This window comes from Cervus elaphus, chromosome 15 (genome assembly GCF_910594005.1).
Source record: "Cervus elaphus chromosome 15, mCerEla1.1, whole genome shotgun sequence".
Taxonomy (NCBI): Eukaryota; Metazoa; Chordata; class Mammalia; order Artiodactyla; family Cervidae; genus Cervus; species Cervus elaphus.
This window is the reverse complement of record NC_057829.1, coordinates 76,767,575-76,787,178: the sequence shown is the minus strand read 5'-3', so window position 1 is coordinate 76,787,178 and position 19,604 is coordinate 76,767,575.

The window sequence follows — 19,604 nt, the reverse complement described above, 5'->3', positions numbered from 1 at the left end:
TTCTTTGTATAGTGTATAGAAATGCAACTGATTTTTGTATATTGACTGGTTATATTTTTGTAAAATTGATTTTGTATACTACAATTTTACCTTATTTATTTATTATAACCAGCTTTTTTTTTTGTAGAGTTTTTATGGTTTTCTGTATGTAACATGCCATCTGAAAATAGAGACAATTTTACTTCTTCCTTTTCAATTTGGGTGCATTTTCTTTCTTTTTCTTATCTAATTGCCCTGGCTAGGGCTTTCAATACTTTGTTGAATAAAAGTGGCAAGAGTGGGCATCTTTGTCTTGTTCTTGATCTTCAAGGAAGAGCTTTCAGTTTTTCATTGTTGAGTACATTAGTTGTGGACTTGTCATATCTGACCTTTATTATATTGAGGTATGTTCCCTCTATATTCACCTTTTAAAGAGTTTTTAATTATATTTTAAAAAATTAATATGCAAAAATGGATCTTTCATTGGGGAGGGTTTCAGTTATGTGGTCTTTCATTTCACTTGGACACTACCCCACCTCATTCCTCTTGTTTCTCATTTTTTTAATTGCTTTAATAAGCTGCATTAATGACTCAGTCTGTTCTGGCTGCTATAACATAATATCATAGGTTGGGTGGCTTATAAACAAAGATTTCTCACAATTCTAGAGCTTTAGAATTCCAGGAACAAAATACTGGCAGATTCAATGTCTGATGAAGGCCTGCCTTCTGGTTCATAGATGACAGTCTTCTTGGTTATGTCCTCATGTGGTAGAGGGATGAAGGAGTAACATGGGGTCTCTTTTAAAAAGGCACTAATCTCATTCATGAGGGCTTCACCCTTATGACCTAATCACCTCCAAAGGCGCCACTTCCTAAATATATCTCATTGGGGTTTAGGTTTCAACATGAATTTTGGGAGGAGACAAGAACATTCAGTCCACAGCAGTTTGTTATCTATGGGTGTATAACAAGTTACCCCCACATTAGTGCCTTTAAATAAATATTTTTTATTTCATAATTTCTGTAGGTCAGGAATCTGGATATAGTCCTCTGCTCAGGGTCTCTCATAGGCTGTAATCAAGCTGTTGGCCTGGTTGCAGCCCTCCCAAGGCTAACTGGGGAGAATTTATTTCTAAGGCCTCCTAAGTGGTATTGGCAGGATGCTCCAATTTCTCACAGGCTGGAGAGAGGCCACCCTCAGTTTCTTGCCATGTGGGCCTCTTTGTAGGGCAGCGTACAATGTGGATCTGCCTTCCATCACAGGGATGGCGTAAGAAAGCAAAAGAGAGTAAGCAAGACAGAAACCAGAGCCTCTTCATAACCTAATCTCAGGATTCACATCCCATCTCTTGCAAGATCCATTAGAAGGAAGTCACAGGTCCAGCCACTACACAAGGGGAGGGGATTACACCAGGATCTGAATTTCAGGAGGCAGGAATTACTGGGGACCGACCTAGAAGCTACCTATCACCTAAAGTTCTGTGGCTTCTGGTTTAGCCAGCCTGGTGGTGGCCTTGGAGGCTGCTATTGCAACAACGTACCTCTCATACCGCAGACCCTAGAAGCAGTACATGTATTATCTCCTTGGAAAAAGATTCCAGCCAAACCTCCCCAGTGTCTGCAGTAAGTCCAAGGGGTTTCTGATAGTGAGTCAAGATTTATCAAGCCCCTGGAGGCTCCATCTAGAGTTCAGTCTCCTGGTTCCTCTCTGGGGAGGGGCATCCTGTCCTCTCTAACTCCAGGCCAGCAGCCCTTGCCCAGGGTTGGGGGAGGAGAGGGGACACAGTGAATAGATTCATTGCCTGTGATCTCAGATGGTGAACATCACAGGACCCAAGCATGGGTACATGAGATTGTCTCCTTTCTTCCATGTAATAGGCCAAAGATTAAAATCCCTCTGCCCTTGTCCCCATCATGTTCTTGAACTTGGTTGTACTTGGAGCAGTTTGTTCACAGCAGCTATTGTATATGTGAGTGTAGAGTTTTTGGTTGTCTCAGCTGCCTCGTAATCATGCCAGTTTAAAATAAGAAGCAGAGGGCAGGGTTCAGCAGGAATAGAGGTGGCTGTGAGGGGGGTAGTGGCTGTGGGTCACGTTCTGTGCATCCACGTTGGCAGGTTCACACGGAGGAATCGGCAGCATTGTGCAAAGGAGAGGGAGGCTGAGAGGATGTTCTTCAGATTCAGTGCCACGTGAGGGGCTCATGCTCATGTTTGCAGAGTCTTTGAACTGCAAGAATTTCAAAGGAGGACGAATAGATAATCATGAGAATTATGATTAAGGCTTAAAGGTTGTCCTTAAAATAATGCTCAGAAATGATTGCCACTCTCCAGTGCATCCTCTGGTGAGAGAAGCTGGGCCATTTGCATCCACCAGGGCCCAGTGGCTAGTAATTCACAATCTGTTATCCAAAAGGTTCTCAGGCTGCAAGGGACCTTACAGTGATCTAAACCTACTCACTTGGCAGGCAGAGTAGTGAAGGCCCAGAGACCCTCTTCAGTCTTCTCAGAACCTTTCCTGTCCCACCCCTGAACCAGATGCACCAAGGGCTCTGTTCTGTTTCTTGTGGTACTTGCCTCTCTGCTGTCCCCTTTTTAAATCCAGTCTCCATTCCTATAGCACCTGCAGTTTAAGCTGTGGGCTCCAGTGGGTGTAACCAGTCTTCCTTCATCCATTCATCCACCCATCATGTAACAGTTGAGCAAACTGCTATAAGTCTTCCACTATGAACCATGGATGTGGAGGTTATTAGGGCAAGAATCTTGCCTAACAAGCTTATAGTCTCATCAGAGAGAGGAAACTTGTATGCAAGTAGCTAGACCTCCAGCAAGACTCCTACAATGAAATACAGACTAGCTCCCCATATATCAAATCATTTGAAGAAGTGGAGAAGAAATAGAGGATATGATGACTAGACAACAAGGTCTTCTATTAACCTATATAATTTGAAAAATTAGTGGAATGGATATTTCAATTTTTCAAAGTAGCTCTGATTTTAAGTATATTATTATCTTTTCAGTTCATGTTTCTTAACTATTGGTTAGGAAAAGCCGCATGTCATGTAGTCTAGAGTTTTCTCTATCTATCTTTGAACTTCAATCTTGTTACAACGTGTATGTCCCTGGAAGGGTAACACCCTACACCATATGTTAATATCAGGAACATGTGCATCAGTCACCTGAAGCCTTGCTCTGGATGGAGCTTAAGGTGCTTAAGTGTGTCCAGGAGTACTGGGCTATTGGGTTGAATAGGACAGAATCTTATAAATATCAAGAAATAGGCACCAACTGAACGCTTGTGGAATATTATCCCTGGGACTTGGAACAAGTGTTGGGGATGACTGGGAAGGTCCTGAGAGAAGACTGTAGGAAGTGAAAGAGAATCGGAGAGATTCTTTTGGCCATTTCATCACTTTGCCCGGCATCAGCTCTGTTGGATCGCTCACAGGCTCGGGGCATGGAGATGAACTGTTATAAGCAAGGGTCTTCCAAGTCTTTGCATTTCAGTTTTATAGATAAAGTGCACCCTGCTCTCTAGGGTTTCCTTGGTGGCTCAGCTGGTAAAGAATCCACCTGCTATGTGGGAGATCTGAATTCGATCCCTGGGTTGGGAAGATGTCCTGGAGGAGGGCATGGCAACCCACTCCAGTATTCTTGCCTGAAGAATTCCCATGGACAAAGGAGCCGGGAGGGCTACAGTCCCTGGGGTTGCAAAGAGTTGGACACAACTGAGTGACTAAGCACAACATAAGTTCTCTCTTTCCCTAACAGTTTAGAAAGAAAAATACATCAGCATTGCTTTTTAGGTGCGTGCAAACACCTTTTCTCTTTGTATAGGGACAAATAGCTCCCTGAGAGGCAAAAATTCACTCAATTATGGAAAAATGTAAGCAGAAACCAGGGAGCATGCCAGGGAATGGCCTCAAGGCATCAGAGCTTCCTCCAGCCTGGCAGCCCTGACACATGTCCTTATGATGTCACAGTGGCCCCCTCACCCCCCAGAGACTTTGCTTACTTGGAATCCAACTCCAGTTGTCAAGGTAATTTTCAAATACACTCTATAGCATGCATAGCTGAAGTGGATGCACAAGCTTAGAATAGGCTTGTTATAAACATTTTCCCTTGAGAAAACCTATTTTGTTCATTTAAATATCTTTTGGGCACCAACTGTTTACCAAACACGAATGTGGCTGAGAAGGCAAGAGTCGCCGGTGTAGGTGAGTTGTGCCTTCTGGGAACAAACAGGACTGGTGACTTGTACCTGCTGGGGCTGGGGGCGTTCCTTCTTCAGACCACAAACTGCCCTATAAGATACGCCATCAACGCAGGCCGCCCGAGAGACTCCCTTAAATCCATGACAAGGAATCTAAGGTGTTGTCCCAATGTTCCTCGCCATTGATATTGTCTGAAACAAAGTTCAGAAAACCTCTGTTTTATCAATGATTTTTTAAACTTAAATTTTATTTGATTATTGGAGTAAAATTGCTTTATAATGTTGAGTTGGTTTCTGCTCTACAACAACGTGAATCAGCCATATGTATACATGTATCCCCTCCCTCTTGGGCCTTCCTCTTACTCCCTGCTTTACAATGTTTTGACTTTGGTCATCTGACCTGTTGCTTTCCCCCTCGGTGGTGAGCTTGTGTCTGCCCAATCTGCCGTTTGACTGGAGATTACAAGAAAGACCTCGGAGCAAATCTCAGAGAAGCTCAGGGACCTCGTCTGGGTTAGACAGAGTGAGGCTGCCAGGCATGGCCTCCCACATAAACCAGTCTACCAGGCCATCCGTTTATCTCACCTCTGGCTGGGAAGGACCTTGGACGTTGTGGTCATAGCTATGTGGTCAAAAGCTCTCACTATGTGTCAAAGCTCTCACTTTTCAGATATGGAAACTGAGACCAGAGTGGATTACGTATTGTCCAAAGCTGTGGAACCTTATGCTTTCATTCACTTTCATTGTTTTTAATTGGAGGATAATTGCTTTATAATGTTGGGTTGGTTTCTGCCATATAGCATCATGAATCAGTCATAACTGAGCCTCCCTAGTAAGCCTCCCTCCCACCCACCCCCACTATCCTGCCTATTAAGCCTCCCTCCTACCCTACCCCCCACCATGCTGCCCCTTTAGGTTGTCACAGAGGGCCAGGCTGGACTTCCTGCGTTATAGACCAGCTTCCCACTAACTGTCTATTTCACACATGGTAGTGTATATATGTCAAAGCTACTTTCTCAATTCATCCCACCCTCTCCTTCCCCCGCTGCGTCCATAAGCCCATTCTCTATGTCTGTGTCTCCGTGGAATCATATGCTTTTAGCGATGGAAGACACCTTTGGTCTTTTGTGATCTAGCTTCATCTCTCACCCAAAGGAGAAACACTTTCCACACACTCTTCGCCAAGCCAGGTGATCACTCAGCCTCTGCTTTAACACTTCCGGCTGTGGGGCGACACGATTTTTCCTGTCCGTTCCATTCACAGACATGTCTAATTGTTGTCTCGCCCTTCTCTGTAATCAGAGGGCATCTACTTTCCTGCTGTGTCTGCTGACAACTGCTTCCAGAGCCACCAGAACAAAACCCGGAGCCTTCTGTCCCAGGACAGTTACCCTCACTGCCTGCCTCCAAGCCCCCTCTCCAACCCCACCTCCCAATGAATCCCTTACTGATTTGACTGCTAAGCTTGCCCTGCCTTAGTTTCCAATGAGGGTTAGGTCCAGACAGACTTCCTTTAGTGTAGCTTAGTATGTTTATTTATTTTGTTTTTATGTATTAATGACAACCATCACCTTCGAAAAGTCCCACCCATTTTCCATTCCTTTCTGAAGTGCAGAAGGCTCTCATTAGAACATGAATGAGTTCACTGCACTCTTCAAAATCCGGCAACAACAACTAAAACCTTGCATGTGCTTCCCCTGACAAGCCTGCTTAAATATAATCATAGATCTGTCACCAAATGTGCAGGCTTATGAGGGGTTGTCAAAGTCTTTGCTGAAGTGGGAGATGTTAGGGGGTGGGGATTTTTTTTAAGTTAACTGAAGAGGAACAAATCAAGGACCAAATAATTTTATGACAGTTTTGCATAGCTGCAATGTAGCAAGCTTCACCAGGATTCATGATATTGCAGAGGATTCCTAGAAGAGAAAAAAAATGAAAGTTCTGTGTTGTATAGATAATCGGTCTTGACATCTCTGTTCTTTTAACCTAGGGAGGAAACAGGTAAGGTAAAAGAATCAAGTGATCAATTTCACTCATTCAGATGCAAACCTGTGGTACTGCCTGGAATAGACCAGAGGGCAGCCACTGAATACACACTTGGGTTTCTTTAAGTACTGCCCTGTTAAAATGATTCTTATTATTAGTCTCATTTCACATCATGATGCCAGAGGGTGATGGGCTCTAAGGATTTCTTTAAAAAGATTTAAAGCTTTCCTTGTTAGGTCATTTGGATTTGCATCACAACATGAAGGAGAACAATTCAGATCTTTCTGGGTTCTGTAGATGGGATCAGCAATTGTTGTTCAGTCACTAAGTCATGTCTGACTCTTCGAGGCTCCTCTGGACCTCAGCACACCAAGATTCTCTATCCTCCGCTATCTCTTGGAGTTTGCTCAAACTTGTGTCCATTGAGTCGATGATGCTATCTAACCATCTCATCTTCTGTCACCTCCTTCTTTTGTTTTCAATCTTTCCCAGCATCAGGATCTTTTCCAATGAGTTGGCTCTTCGCATCAGGTGGCCAAAGTATTGGAGCTTCAGCGTCAGTCCTTCCAATGCATATTTAGGGTTGATTTCCTTTAGGATTAACTGACTTGTTCTCCTTGCTGTCCAAGGGACTCTCAAGAGTCTTCTCTAGCACCATAATTCAAAATCCAGCACCATAATTCAAAAGGATCAGTTTTCCAGCACTCAGCCTTCTTAATTGTCCAGCTGTCACATCCGTGCATGACTACTGGGTAAACCATAGCTTTGACTTTATAAATCCTTGTTGGCAAAGTGATGTCTTTGCTTTCTAATATGCTGCATAGGTTTGTCATAGCTTTTTTCCCAAGGAGCCAACATCTTTTAATTAAATGGCTGTAGTCGCCATCTGCAGTGATTTTAGAGTTCAAGAAAATAAAATCTGTCCCTGTTTCTACCTTTCCCTTTATATATGCCATGAAGCGATCAACAGAAGCTGTTCTAATTTTCCACATTTTGGGGGGCTGCCTCTTTGAGGTCCTGTGGGCATTGGCCAGGGCCTCTAAATCCCAAATGGATTCCTCTCTGGCCTGTGCATCTAGTTGCTTCGAGGGCTGGGGTGGACACAGCGCCACCTTGTACATTTGTTGCAGAAACAATGCCCAATGAAGAGGGGCATGTGATTGAACTGGTGCATGGGCTCCTCTGTGGCTGTCAGGCTTTCCCATGGACATTCCTGCATCCTCCCTTCAGCTTCCAAAGCTGAATCTCCCAGGCACTCTATTTGACAATGCCTCAACAGAAATAAGATTTCAGGACTCTGCCGGTTTAACATGTGCTTTCCACTTTCTCACTAGCCCACGGCTCTGACATGCCTTGCCCTGAATGAGAAGTACATCAGCAGGAAACCGCGCAGTTCTCAGACTGCTCCAGTGGCATATTTCTATCTAGTTCTCCAGAGAACTTCCCCTTCCTTCTTCAAGCAGCCAGGTTAAATGAGGGCATCTCATTCAGACATGGCTTGAATGCCCTGACCCCAAAACAGCATCATGAAAATCAGCTTACCCTTTCCTCCAAAGAAAGCAATCCCACCCTTTTAAGCTCCCAGGAGTGATTGTAATGAGGATTATGAACAAGCGCTGCAGATACCAATTTCATATGTAAGAACGCTTTCCAGAACCCTAACCCTAAGGATAACCCTAAGGGTAGACTGCTGCCGCTGCTGCTGCTAAGTCGCTTCAGTCGTGTCCGACTCTGTGCGACCCCATAGACGGCAGCCCACCAGGCTCCCCCATCCCTGGGATTCTCCAGGCAAGAACACTGGAGTGGGTTGCCATTTCCTTCTCCAATGCATGAAAGTGAAGTCGCTCAGTTGTGTCCGACTCTTAGCGACCCCATGGACTGCAGCCCACCAGGCTCCTCCATCCATGGGATTTTCCAGGCAAGAGTACTGGAGTGGGGTGCCATTGCCTTCTCCGCTAAGGGTAGACTAGAGCAGTATTATTGGCGGTGGTTTTCAAAGCCAGGCTGATGATGCCTGGAGTTAAGTTATATTATATCTGCACATGCAAAGGAAACGGACATCAAAGAAAGAACGGATTTGGATGGGAAACAGAAAGAAACATATGCCGGGTATAGACGCTGAAGACATCGGGCTTTTCTGGATCCTGATGTTTATTTCTTGAAGGTAACATTGTTAGTCGCTCAGTCGTGTCTGACTCTTTGGGACCCCATGGACTGTAGCCCACCAGGCTCCTCTATCCATGGAATTCTCCAGGCAAGAATACTCGAGTGGGCAAGAATATTCAAGTGGGTAGCCAGTCCCTTCTCCAGGTGATCTTCCCAACCCAGGAATTGAACCTGGGTATCCTGCATTGCAGGCAGATTCTTTACCATCTGAGGCACCAGTGAAGACAATTAGGGACTTTTTGTGAGAGCTGGGTGTGGCTTTGTAATATCCTCTAATTTTACTGTAAGCCTCTTTCTGAAACCTTCTCATTTCTGGGCACCAAGAATGTATAAATTGTCGTATTTGTTACTCTTTAAAACTTATTCTTGTACCTGAACAAGGAAAAGCAATCTTTCAGGTGAGAAGTGTAGGTCCTCCTGAAGAATGCATACAAAGTCAGGATTAGGTAATTATCAAGGAAATGCAGCTTCCTTATTCTCAACCTAGAGAAACAGAAAATCACTTGGGAGAGGGAGGTCTTTAGGAGAATTGCTCAAATGAAAGAGTAATAAATATTTGTAATTAGGGACTTCCCTAGGGGCCCAATGGTTTACACTCTGTGCTTCCACTGCAGGGGGCAGGGGCTTGATCCCTGGTTGGGGAACATGCCATGTGGTGCAGCCAAAAAAAAAAATTGTAATTAATGTCATTTGTTCTTTTTATGGACTTTGTGTTTTGGAGTTTATTCTTGGATGTAAATTTAACCTACCTCCTAAGATCTTTTTATACTTTCATTTACCTATCTAAAGTGTGTCAGATGCTAAATTGACAGTGTTTTAACAAAAAGGGTTTTGTTGCCCACTATGAATCTGTATCAGCAGCTGCAGAGTTGCACAGACCTAGGTTTGAGTCCTGGCTTGGCAGTGTTGCCCAGGTGATGTTGGGGGCGTGACTCCAAGGCTCCAGACAGCAAATGGGGGATAATAACAGCCTCACTTCCTGGAGGTGCTGTGAAGGGTAGGATGACATACTGTAAATAGTCACTGATACCAGGGCTGGGCACCTGATGTCAAGAACATTAATTTGTATCCAGGGATTTCAGAGGAGAATGGGACTGAGAGTTTATGACTCATCAGGCAAACACTTGCATCTGTAAACGTCTCTGCTCTCTGCTACCCTTCCTAGGACCAAGCCAGACAGCCAGAACCTCCTGGTTGTGCCCAGGTTTAAACCCTAAGTAAATATCAGATATAATCTCACGGGGAGCAAGAGCATTTTGTTACGGGTACGGAAATATTTTATCACCCTTCAGACAAAGTAAACAGGAGATGAAAGGGCATCATTTTTTCCAAGTTTTCTGATGTATAGAGTGAGAAAATACCACTATGAGAGTCTCAGCAGCCTTTGGGGCATCTGGAGTATGGTAAATAAGACCATGATGGTGTTAAGTGTGATGGCCTTGCTAGATGCCTAGGTTCTAAGCTCAGTTCTGCCGCTAACAGTAGGACTGTGTTAAGTCACAAGCTCCGTGGGTCTGATTTTCCCTGAGAATATGATGACTCAGCTAGTGGGTCTCCATGGCCCTGTGAACTTCTGAATCCTCGTCAGGTCTCCCAGGGTGTCACTTCCCACTCTGGGGGTCAATAAAGGCACTCTATAGAGCCCTAGAAAAAGGCTCAAAGCAAGACATGTTTTTCTTCCCAGATAAATGAGTCCAGGGAAAAAGACCCCTCCCCCAGCCTTGCTATGCTCTAGGGTGACACAAGGCAGCCCAGCCACCACCTCTCATGGGGGTCTCCTTGGGGGGATACTTTCAGGGTCACCCCCCTATATGAGGCTGGTGGGAGCTATAGTTAAACGGAGGCATCTCCATTTGGAGAAGGAACACCTTTAACTGAAGCTGGCAGCGATTAACCAGATGGCCAAAAAAACCTAGCCAGTCTCCATCAGCGTGATGGAAGGTCTTCACAGCGAGTTTTAGGACTTTCCATATTTAGTTCCAAACTGCACGTCCTTGTCACCATGCTGCAAGCCGGCCAGCTGTCTCTCAGTGGGAGTACGTGCTGCTGTTTCCTCCTGACGTGGGCTTGCTTGACACTGTCGTGCTCGCTCCGTTTGAAAGCAGAGTCCACTGGCCCTAACCAGAAGAACTGGAAAATCCAACACAGATCTCTGTGGTTCCTAGATGCGGGGAGCAGCCTTTTGCTGGACAATGGGCCACTAGTTTGGTCATGCGTCTGGTTTAATTGCTCATAACTTGTCAAAGTATAGATATCCTTTTCAAGTGCTACATAATCATCATAAAAGCAGAATTTACACATTGTTTCCTATATTGTTTCCTATATCAGTCCCCGAGTAAGTTGCTTTCCTTCCATCAACTGATCAGCTACAGTGACATCCGTAGTAAGGGTGTCACGATGCAGGCTTTGCTGTCATGATGGGTGGGCTTGCTTTCCACGAAGTGAGTAACACTCTCACTGTTTTCTTAATTATTTTTATTTTCATTCATGACATAAATGAGTGAGTCAAATTTAAAGAAAGAGGGCTTATTTAATCAATCGCATTTTAAAAGCAAAGACTGGTACTGAGACTCAGGGTTGAATGTGTGGTTATGAGGGGCACGCTGATATACTGGGTGAAGCAAAGGGTAGGATGTTGGTGAATAAAGAAAGCGATGAACTTGAGAAACCATCCACAAATCAGTGAAGGTTTTCTACCCAGACTGATGCTGGTACATCAGGCGAGCTAATCATTCTTTAACAAAAACCAATTTTATGCCCTTACGTTAATCTTTAATCTGGTCACCATATGTTGTTTCTGAAGGATTAGTTAATTAAAAGACCTTATTTTGAGGACAAGCTGAATTGGCAGTGGCAATATGCTGGAAAAAAAGAAAAAAATTTCAGAAATGTCTGCAAAAATGCTTAATGATTTCTTTTATTAATAAAATTTTTGAAAACTTAAGCTGGCCTGGACAGAGACCATAGATTTTATTCCAAATTCTTGAGCTTTTAACTCACAAGAAACAAATGCCCACAATTCTTTTAGAGAACACAATTAAACGTCAACTGGTAATAGTAATTTGACAGTGCCCATGGGGTAGAGACACCTCTAGATTAACTATATTTCTGAGGTAACATTTAAACCAGTAAGAATTCTACCTTGTTAGAATTCAATATTGCTTTGTTGTTATTTTTTTATACAATAGTAAATATTTGTATAGAATTAATTTGTATCAGTTTCCTAAGGCTGCTATAGCAAAGTCCCACAAACTTGGTGGTGTAAAACAAGAGAAAATTTTCTCTCCCAGTTCTGGAGGCTGTAAGTCCAAACTCAAGGTGTTGACAGGTGTTGACAAGGTGCGGACAGTCCAAGGTATTGACAGGACCATGCTTCCTCTGAGTTCAGGGGATGATCTACCTCATTCTTCCCTCCCTAGCCTCTGAGGGCTTCTGGCAGCTCTTCGTGGTCTTTAGTTGGTAGGTACAGCACTCCAGTCTCTGTCTTTGTGTAGCCTTATCTCTGCATGAGTCTGGATCTCTATGTCTTCGCACTGTCTCTCTCATGCATCTGGGTCCAAATCTCCTTCTTTCTAAAAGGACACTGGTTGTTGGATTGTGCTGTGCTTGCCTGCTTGCTCAGTCGTGATTGATTCTTTGTGACCTCATGGCCCATACCCCACCAGCCTCCTCTGTCCATGGGGACTAGCCAGGCAAGAATACTGGAGTGGATTCCCATGCCCTCTTCCAGGGGATCTTCCCAACCCAGGAATCGAACCCAGGTCTCCGGCATTGCAGGCAGATTCTTTACCATCTGAGCCACCAGGGAAGCCCAAGAATACTGGAGTGGTCAGCCTATCCCTTCTCCAGGGGATCTTCCCAACCCAGGAATCAAACCGGTATCTCCTGCATTGCAGGCAGATTCTTTACCAGCTGAGCTATGAGAGAAGCCCTGGTTGTTGGATTAGGGCCATCCTAAAAGTTATGACCAACCTAGATAGCATATTAAAAAGCAGAGACATTACTTTGCTAACAAAGGTCCGTCTAGTCAAGGCTATGGTTTTTCCAGTGGTCATGTATGGATGTGAGAGTTGGACTGTGAAGAAAGCTGAGTGCCAAAAAATTGATGCTTTTGAACTATGGTGTTGAAGAAGACTCTTGAGAGTCCCTTGGACTCCAAGGAGATCCAACCAGTCCATCCTGAAGGAGATCAGTCCTGGGTATTCATTGGAAGGACTGATGCTGAAGCTGAAACTCCAATACTTTGGCCACCTTATGTGAAGAGTTGACTCATTGGAAAAGACCCTGATGCTGGGAGGGATTGGGGGCAGGAGGAGAAGGGGATGACAGAGGATGAGATGGCTGGATGGCATCAGCAACTCAATGGACATGAGTTTGAGTAAGCTCCAGGAGTTGGTGATGGACAGGGAGGCCTGGCGTGCTGCGATTCATGGGGTCGCAGAGTTGGACACGACTGAGCGACTGAACTGAACTGAACTGAATACATTATAACTGCATCTTAACTAACAACATTAGGAAAGACTTCTTTATCAAATAAGGTCACATTCTGACAGTTACCATTTCACTATCTCCAAGTTTCCATCCATATAGTGGGATCATATTTCTGGTTCATGTTTGGTTTTAGGGTAATGGATGTATTATTAACCATTCTCCAATAAGATATATTCTTTGAGTCTTACTCCTGAGGTCTGACAAGATGGGAAGCCAAACTTCCTGTGGAATTATTTTCGTGGAAAGTGAAAATTATTAAGCAAGGAATCTTTTCACATGTAAACTCTTCAGACTTGGATTTCCTAGAACACACCTTCAGGACAATCAATTTAGGAATTTTATCCAGTAAAAGGAATAAAACTAGAGATGTAGGGATGTGGTCTTCATGTTTATGTCTTTCCCACCACTCCCCATTCATAATGTTGAAATACTAACCTCCAAGGTGATAGTATTAGGAGGTGGAGCTGTTGAAAGTTGCTGAGGTCATGATGGTGGAGCCCTGGTGAAAGGGATTAATGCTTTAATAAAAGAGACCCAGAGAATTAGCCCCTCCATTGCACCATATGAGGACATGTGAGACATTGACAACCCGAAAACTAGGAGAGGGCTTTCACTGGAACCCAACCATGTTGACCCTAACCTTGGACTTCCAGACTCCATAACTTGGAGAAATTGATATTGTTTACAAGCTACCCAGTATATGATATTTTGTTATAAGCAGATTAAACAGACTAAGAGAGTAAGTAAAATCCTTATCTTCAAGTCCTAATCTTACACACACACACACACACACACACACACACACACACATTGAACCACTGAATGCCACTTTGAGCTTTTGGCTTTAGGAGACTGTTTTGGAATTTCTACAAGTGCTATATAACATCTTCATGAACTTCTGTGTAAAGGCCTTCTTTTTTGATCTTTTAAAAGATTCACGATGACTTTGGAGATGGCTGCTGTTTGACAGTCTCATGAGTGCAAGGCAGGGAAAGATGGTCCTTGTCTGGAGTACAACCCAAGAAGATGGGAGAGGAGGTCACCCTGTGGAGTGATGGTGTGTAGAGCTGACTCACTCTCTGGTGAAACCAGTTAAAATTATAAGAAAGCAGCCATTAAAACTTCTGGAAATGATCCTAAGAACAAACAGTAAATGAAGAATAACGTACACAACTCAGGAAATTCAATGAACTTCAAGTAGGATAAATACAGAGAGATTCACAAATAGACATATCATGGTAAAAATGGTGAAAGACAAGAGAAAGAATCTTGAAAACAAGAAAAAAACCAAATTCGTTACATTCAAGGGCATCTCAATAAGATTAACATCTGACTTCTCAGCAGAAACAATAGAGGCCTGAGGTTGGGGAATAATATATTTAAAGTGCTCAAAGATAAAATGTGTCAACCAGACAGAGTTAATATAGACCCCAAGTTGAAGGGTATGGTCCACAACAAGATTGACCCTATGTCAGATCAACCAACTACAAGCCAGAGGGGTTCAGTAACTTACCAGAATAAGCCACAGAACTCAGGACAACACCATAGTTAACATGCAAAAGAAGATACAGGTAGTGTGGAGTCTGGGAGGATCCCAAACACAGAGCTTCAATGCCTTCTCCCCAGGGAATCAGTGTATGTCCCCCTTCAGGCACACTGATGCTTTTGCTAACCAGGAAGCTCTACCAGTCCTGCCTAGAGTTTTTATTAGGTTACCACTGCACTGAACATTGGCCGTGTGAACTCCTGTCTCTAGCTCTTTCCTCCCCTCTCTCCCCTGGAGATCAGGAGGTCAGGTTGATATCACGTGGCTCAAAGTTCCAACTCTCTAATCACAGGGTTCTTTCCAGCATGACCAGTCTCCATCCTGATGCTAAGCAGGGGTTCACTGTGAGTCAACTCATTGGCACAAACTTAGGTGTAATCCAAGGGGCTCACAAATAACAAAGGTACTTCATCACTCAGGAAATTCCAAGGATTTTGGAAATTCCATGCCAGGAACCCTGGGCAAAGAACAGACAGATCATTTATTATACAACAATCATCGTGTGCCATTCCTGTTTGCTACATTCAATTTGTCTGTATTTTTAATTGAGAATGTTTGCATCTGTATTCAAAAGAGATATTGGTTTATAGATTTCCTTTATAGATGTCTTTGTTCTGTTTTTGGTATCAGGCTCATAGGATGAACTGGGGAGTATTCTGGTATTTTTTGGAAGAGTTTGTGAAGAATTAATGTTAATTCCTCTTTCAACATTTGGGAGAATTTACCAGTGAAGTCATCTATTCTTGGAGAAATTTTTGTGAGCAGTTTTGCAATTAATAATTCAATCTATTGATTTTCTTAAGTCTTTTAAGACTTTCTATTTCTTCTTGAGTCAGTTTCAGTCATTTTTGTATTTATGGAAATGTGTCCATTTTATCTAAGTTGAATTGTTTGTATTTTTCATTCATAATCCTGTTTTTTAATTTTTATATTTGTAAGGTCAGTAGTAACACCTCTCTTTCATTTCTGCTTCTTTGTACCACTGTTCTGGAGATGGTAATAAGGATACTGCCCTATGTATTTGGAGTGGCACTCATGGTTCATGAGCATGGCAGTGGGCAGGGGTGGTAGCCTCTGGTCTTCTTGGCTTGAGAATTATGCTGTGGAACCTCTGCCAAATGAGTGAGGTAGGATGAGGTGCTCAGGCCCCAGGGTTCTTGGCTTGCTATACCTGGAATAGAGCCATCACGGTATAAACGAGGCTGGGTAAAGGAAGGGAGTCCATGATCTCTTGGCTACACTCACCTGGAATTTCAACAGAGGCCAGTGGGGTAGGCGAGATAAACATGCAGGCGGCCTGCCTACCTGCAGAACCACTGCAGCTCTTTATGGGAACTGGGGAGAGGCAGTTCAGTCTTCTTGGACTGCCAGATTGAGCCTTCTATCACACTGATCTGGGGCAGAGGCTGCAAGAGTATGGGTCATAGCTCTAGTGCCAGAGATTCTTGACATTTAAGTAGATTTTCTTGGTTCAGTATTTCTTCCTTTGCTGTATGCAATTAGACAATTTACAGAGATGGTTATTTATAGATAATTCCACCAGTTAAGGTTGTTCACTGGAAAGAGGGTCTTTAGGACTCCTCACATGAAATTCTAGAAGTATGCCCAATCTCCAACCTTGCCACAATGCACTTCAAGTCTTGGCTTTGTAACTTTAGGTGGCTGTGAACAGTTTATGGAGGACTGACAGAAAATAGAATACAAAGACCTCATAGGAGATGTATATGTGGGGAATTAACATTGAATTGGAGAAAATGTTAAAATATGAAATAATTACCTTTGAAAAGTAAAGTTTAAAGTTGTGAAGAGCTTAGGACATGTTCATTGACTAACAAAAAAGTGGAATGCTTGCAATGGAGAGCAAGACACATAACTTAGACACAAATAATCTCTTTATAAGGTTGTTAAAAGCACAGTGTGCTGCCCATAAAGCTTGTAGAATAGCACTTTAAAACAAACTGGATCCTCAACTTTAGATGATTGATCTCCTGAGTAAGTAAAATGCAGCTTCCCTATCACCACATTCATTATGGAAGAATTTGACAGAGGTACTTTATTAACATAAATTATTAAAATAGCATCAGTGTTGTACATTTTACCTACAACATTCAGTCAGAGCAAAATACAAATATTTTAAAATTTTTAATATGTGTGTGCGCTCAGTTGTGTCTGACTCTTTGAGACCCCAGGATTACAGCCCACCACGCTCCTTTGTCCATGGGATTCTCCAGGCAAGAATACTGGAGTGCGTAGCCACTCCCTACTCCTGGGAATCTTCCCGACCCAGGGATCAAACCTGGGTCTCCTGCATTGCAGGCAGATTCTTTACCACTTGAGTCACCGAAGTTTTTAATAACAAAGTGCAGTTAAACCAAATGATGTTCTGGGCCAGACAGATGAGTATTTTGTTCTTCCTCCAGGAAGTTAAGGATTGCCCTGGTGGCTCAGATGGTAAAGTGTCTGCCTACAATGCAGGAGACCTGGGTTCAATCCCTGGGTCAGTAAGATCCTCTGGAGAAGGAAATGGCAACCCACTCCAGTACTCTTGCCTGGAAAATCCCACAGACGGAGGAGCATGGTAGGCTACAGTCCATGGGGTCGCAAAGAGTCAGACATGACTGAGCAACTTCACTTCACCAGGAAGTTAAACAAATAAAAGCAGCTATCTTTCCTTCTTGACTTCTGGCAAGGCTGTTAGCTGTGTTGCTGCCCAGACCGAAGCACAGGGTAAACGGCCTTGTGAGATCCCCAGCCGTGCTTGGGTTGTTAGGGCATGTCAGCTTCCGGAACATGGGTAAGCTATTGTTTTTCCCTTTCCAGGATGAGGAGATAAATCATACTTCAAATATTTATCAGCCATATCTTGCTTACTCTAGTAAGGCACTTGGTTGTGGTGTCATTTCAAATGAAGTGCCAAATATAGAATGATTTCAAGTTAAAAAGATAGATATTATTTAACGAGATGCCTCTTTGCAAGTTAAAATCTAAAAATCTTAGGGTAAATGCATGTTCTCACGTGTTGGCAAGTTTATAGAACTTGGTCTTTCTTTGGGATCCTCCCACTCTTCCAGTGGCAGTTCAGCAATTTCTTCAATACGAGGAAGAAGTAGCAGATACAGTGATGCTAGACAACTTCTCTTAGCAATACAAAGTATACTGAACATATATTTAAATGATCATTTGCAAAGTATGGTTAAAATGACTACTTATTAAAGTTGTGTTCTAGGGTACTAGAATTTGACTGTTGAGTCAAAAAGGAAAAACTAGGAACTACAGTTGGTGAAATACACGAAAATTATATGTAAACTATGAATTACATATGTAATTTCATATGTATGTTATGATTATATTCATATAGATATATAGATAGATATAGTAATCAATATATATTTATACTGAGTATTATAGCTCCCTGGTGGCTCAGATGGTAAAGAATTTGTCTGAAATGCAGGTGATCAGGGTTCTCTCCCTGGGTCGGTAAGATCCCCTGGAGAAGGAAATGGCAACCCACTTCACTATTCTTGCCTGGAGAATTCCATGGACAGAGGAGTCTGGTAGGCTACAGCAGTCCATGGGGTTGCAAAGAGCTGGACACTGAGCAAGTAACCATTTCACTTTCAACACATAGAGCTAAAAAGCTAAATTCTATCTGAGCTAAAAGAAAGTCAACTTAAAGTGCTTTGATGAATAGCAAAATGAAGTACAATACTCATTAATGTGAAAAAAATTCTCATCCTAGTTCACTAAAACCTAATTATTTAAAAGGGCTTCCCTTGGTGGTTCAGTGGCAAAGAATCGCCTGCAATGCAGGAGACACAGGTTCCCACCCTGAATCGGGAAGATCCCCTGTAGAAGGAAATGGCAACCCACTTCAGTATTATTGTCTGGGAAATCCCATGGATAGAGAAGCCTGGTAGGCTGAGTCCATGGGGTTGCAAAAGAGTCAGACATGATTTAGCAACTAAACAAGAGAAACAAACCATTTAAAACCTGATTTGAAGCAATCCTGTTTGTTTAGTTTGAGGGATTTATCCCCTCTTAGAAAATAGCTGCACTGACACACCCGTGGATACTGACAGAGTGTTGTTCACCTCAGTTCAGTTTAGTTCAGTTGCTCAGTTGTGTCTGACTCTTTGAGACCCCATAGAGTGCAGCATGCCAGGCCTCCCCATCCATCACCAACTCCTGGAGCCTACTCAAACTCATGTCCATCGTGTCAGTGATGCCATCCAACCATCTCATCCTCTGTTGTTCCCTTCTCCTCCCGCCTTCAATCTTTCCCAGCATCAGGGTCTTTTCCAATGAGTCCGTTCCTTGCATCATGTGGCCAAAGTAGCCAAAGTATTGGAGCTTCAGCTTCAGCATCAGTTCTTCCAGTGAATATTCAGGACTGATTTCCTATAGGATGGACTGATTGGATCTCCTTGCAGTCCAAGGGACTCTCAAGAGTCTTCTCCAACACCACAGTTCAAAAGCATCAATTCTTTGGTGCTCAGCTTTCTTTCTAGTCCAACTCTCACATCCATCCATGACTACTGGAAAAACCATAGCTTTGACTAGATGGACCTTTGTTGGCAAAGTAATGTCTCTGCATTTTAATATGCTGTCTAGGTTGGTCATAGCTTTTCTTCCAAGGAGCAAGCGTTTTTTAATTTCATGGCTGCAGTCACCATCTGCAGTGATTTGGGAGCCCCCCAAAATAGTCTGTCACTGTTTCCATCGTTTCCTCATCTATTTGCCATGAAGTGATGGGACCAGGTGCCATGATCTTAGTTTTCTGAATGTTGAGTTTTAAGCCAACTTTTCACTCTGCTCTTTCACTTTCATCAAGAGGCTCTTTAGTTCTTCTTCACTTTCTGCCATAAGGGTGGTGTCATCTGCATATCTGAGGTTATTGATATTTCTCCCAGCAATCTTGATTCCAGCTTGTGCTTCATCCAGCCCAACATTTCATATGATGTTCTCTGCATATAAGTTAAATAAGCAGGGTGACAATATACAGCCTTGATGTACTCCTTTCCCGATTTGGAACCAGTCTGTTGTTCCTTGTCCAGGTCTAACTATTGCTTCTTGACCTGCCTACAGATTTCTCAGGAGGCAGGTCAGGTGGTCTGGTATTCCCATCTCTTTAAGAATTTTCCACATTTTGTTGTGATCCACACAGTCAAAGGCTTGGGTGTAGTCAATAAAGCAGAAGTAGATGTTTTTCTGGAACGCTTGTGCTT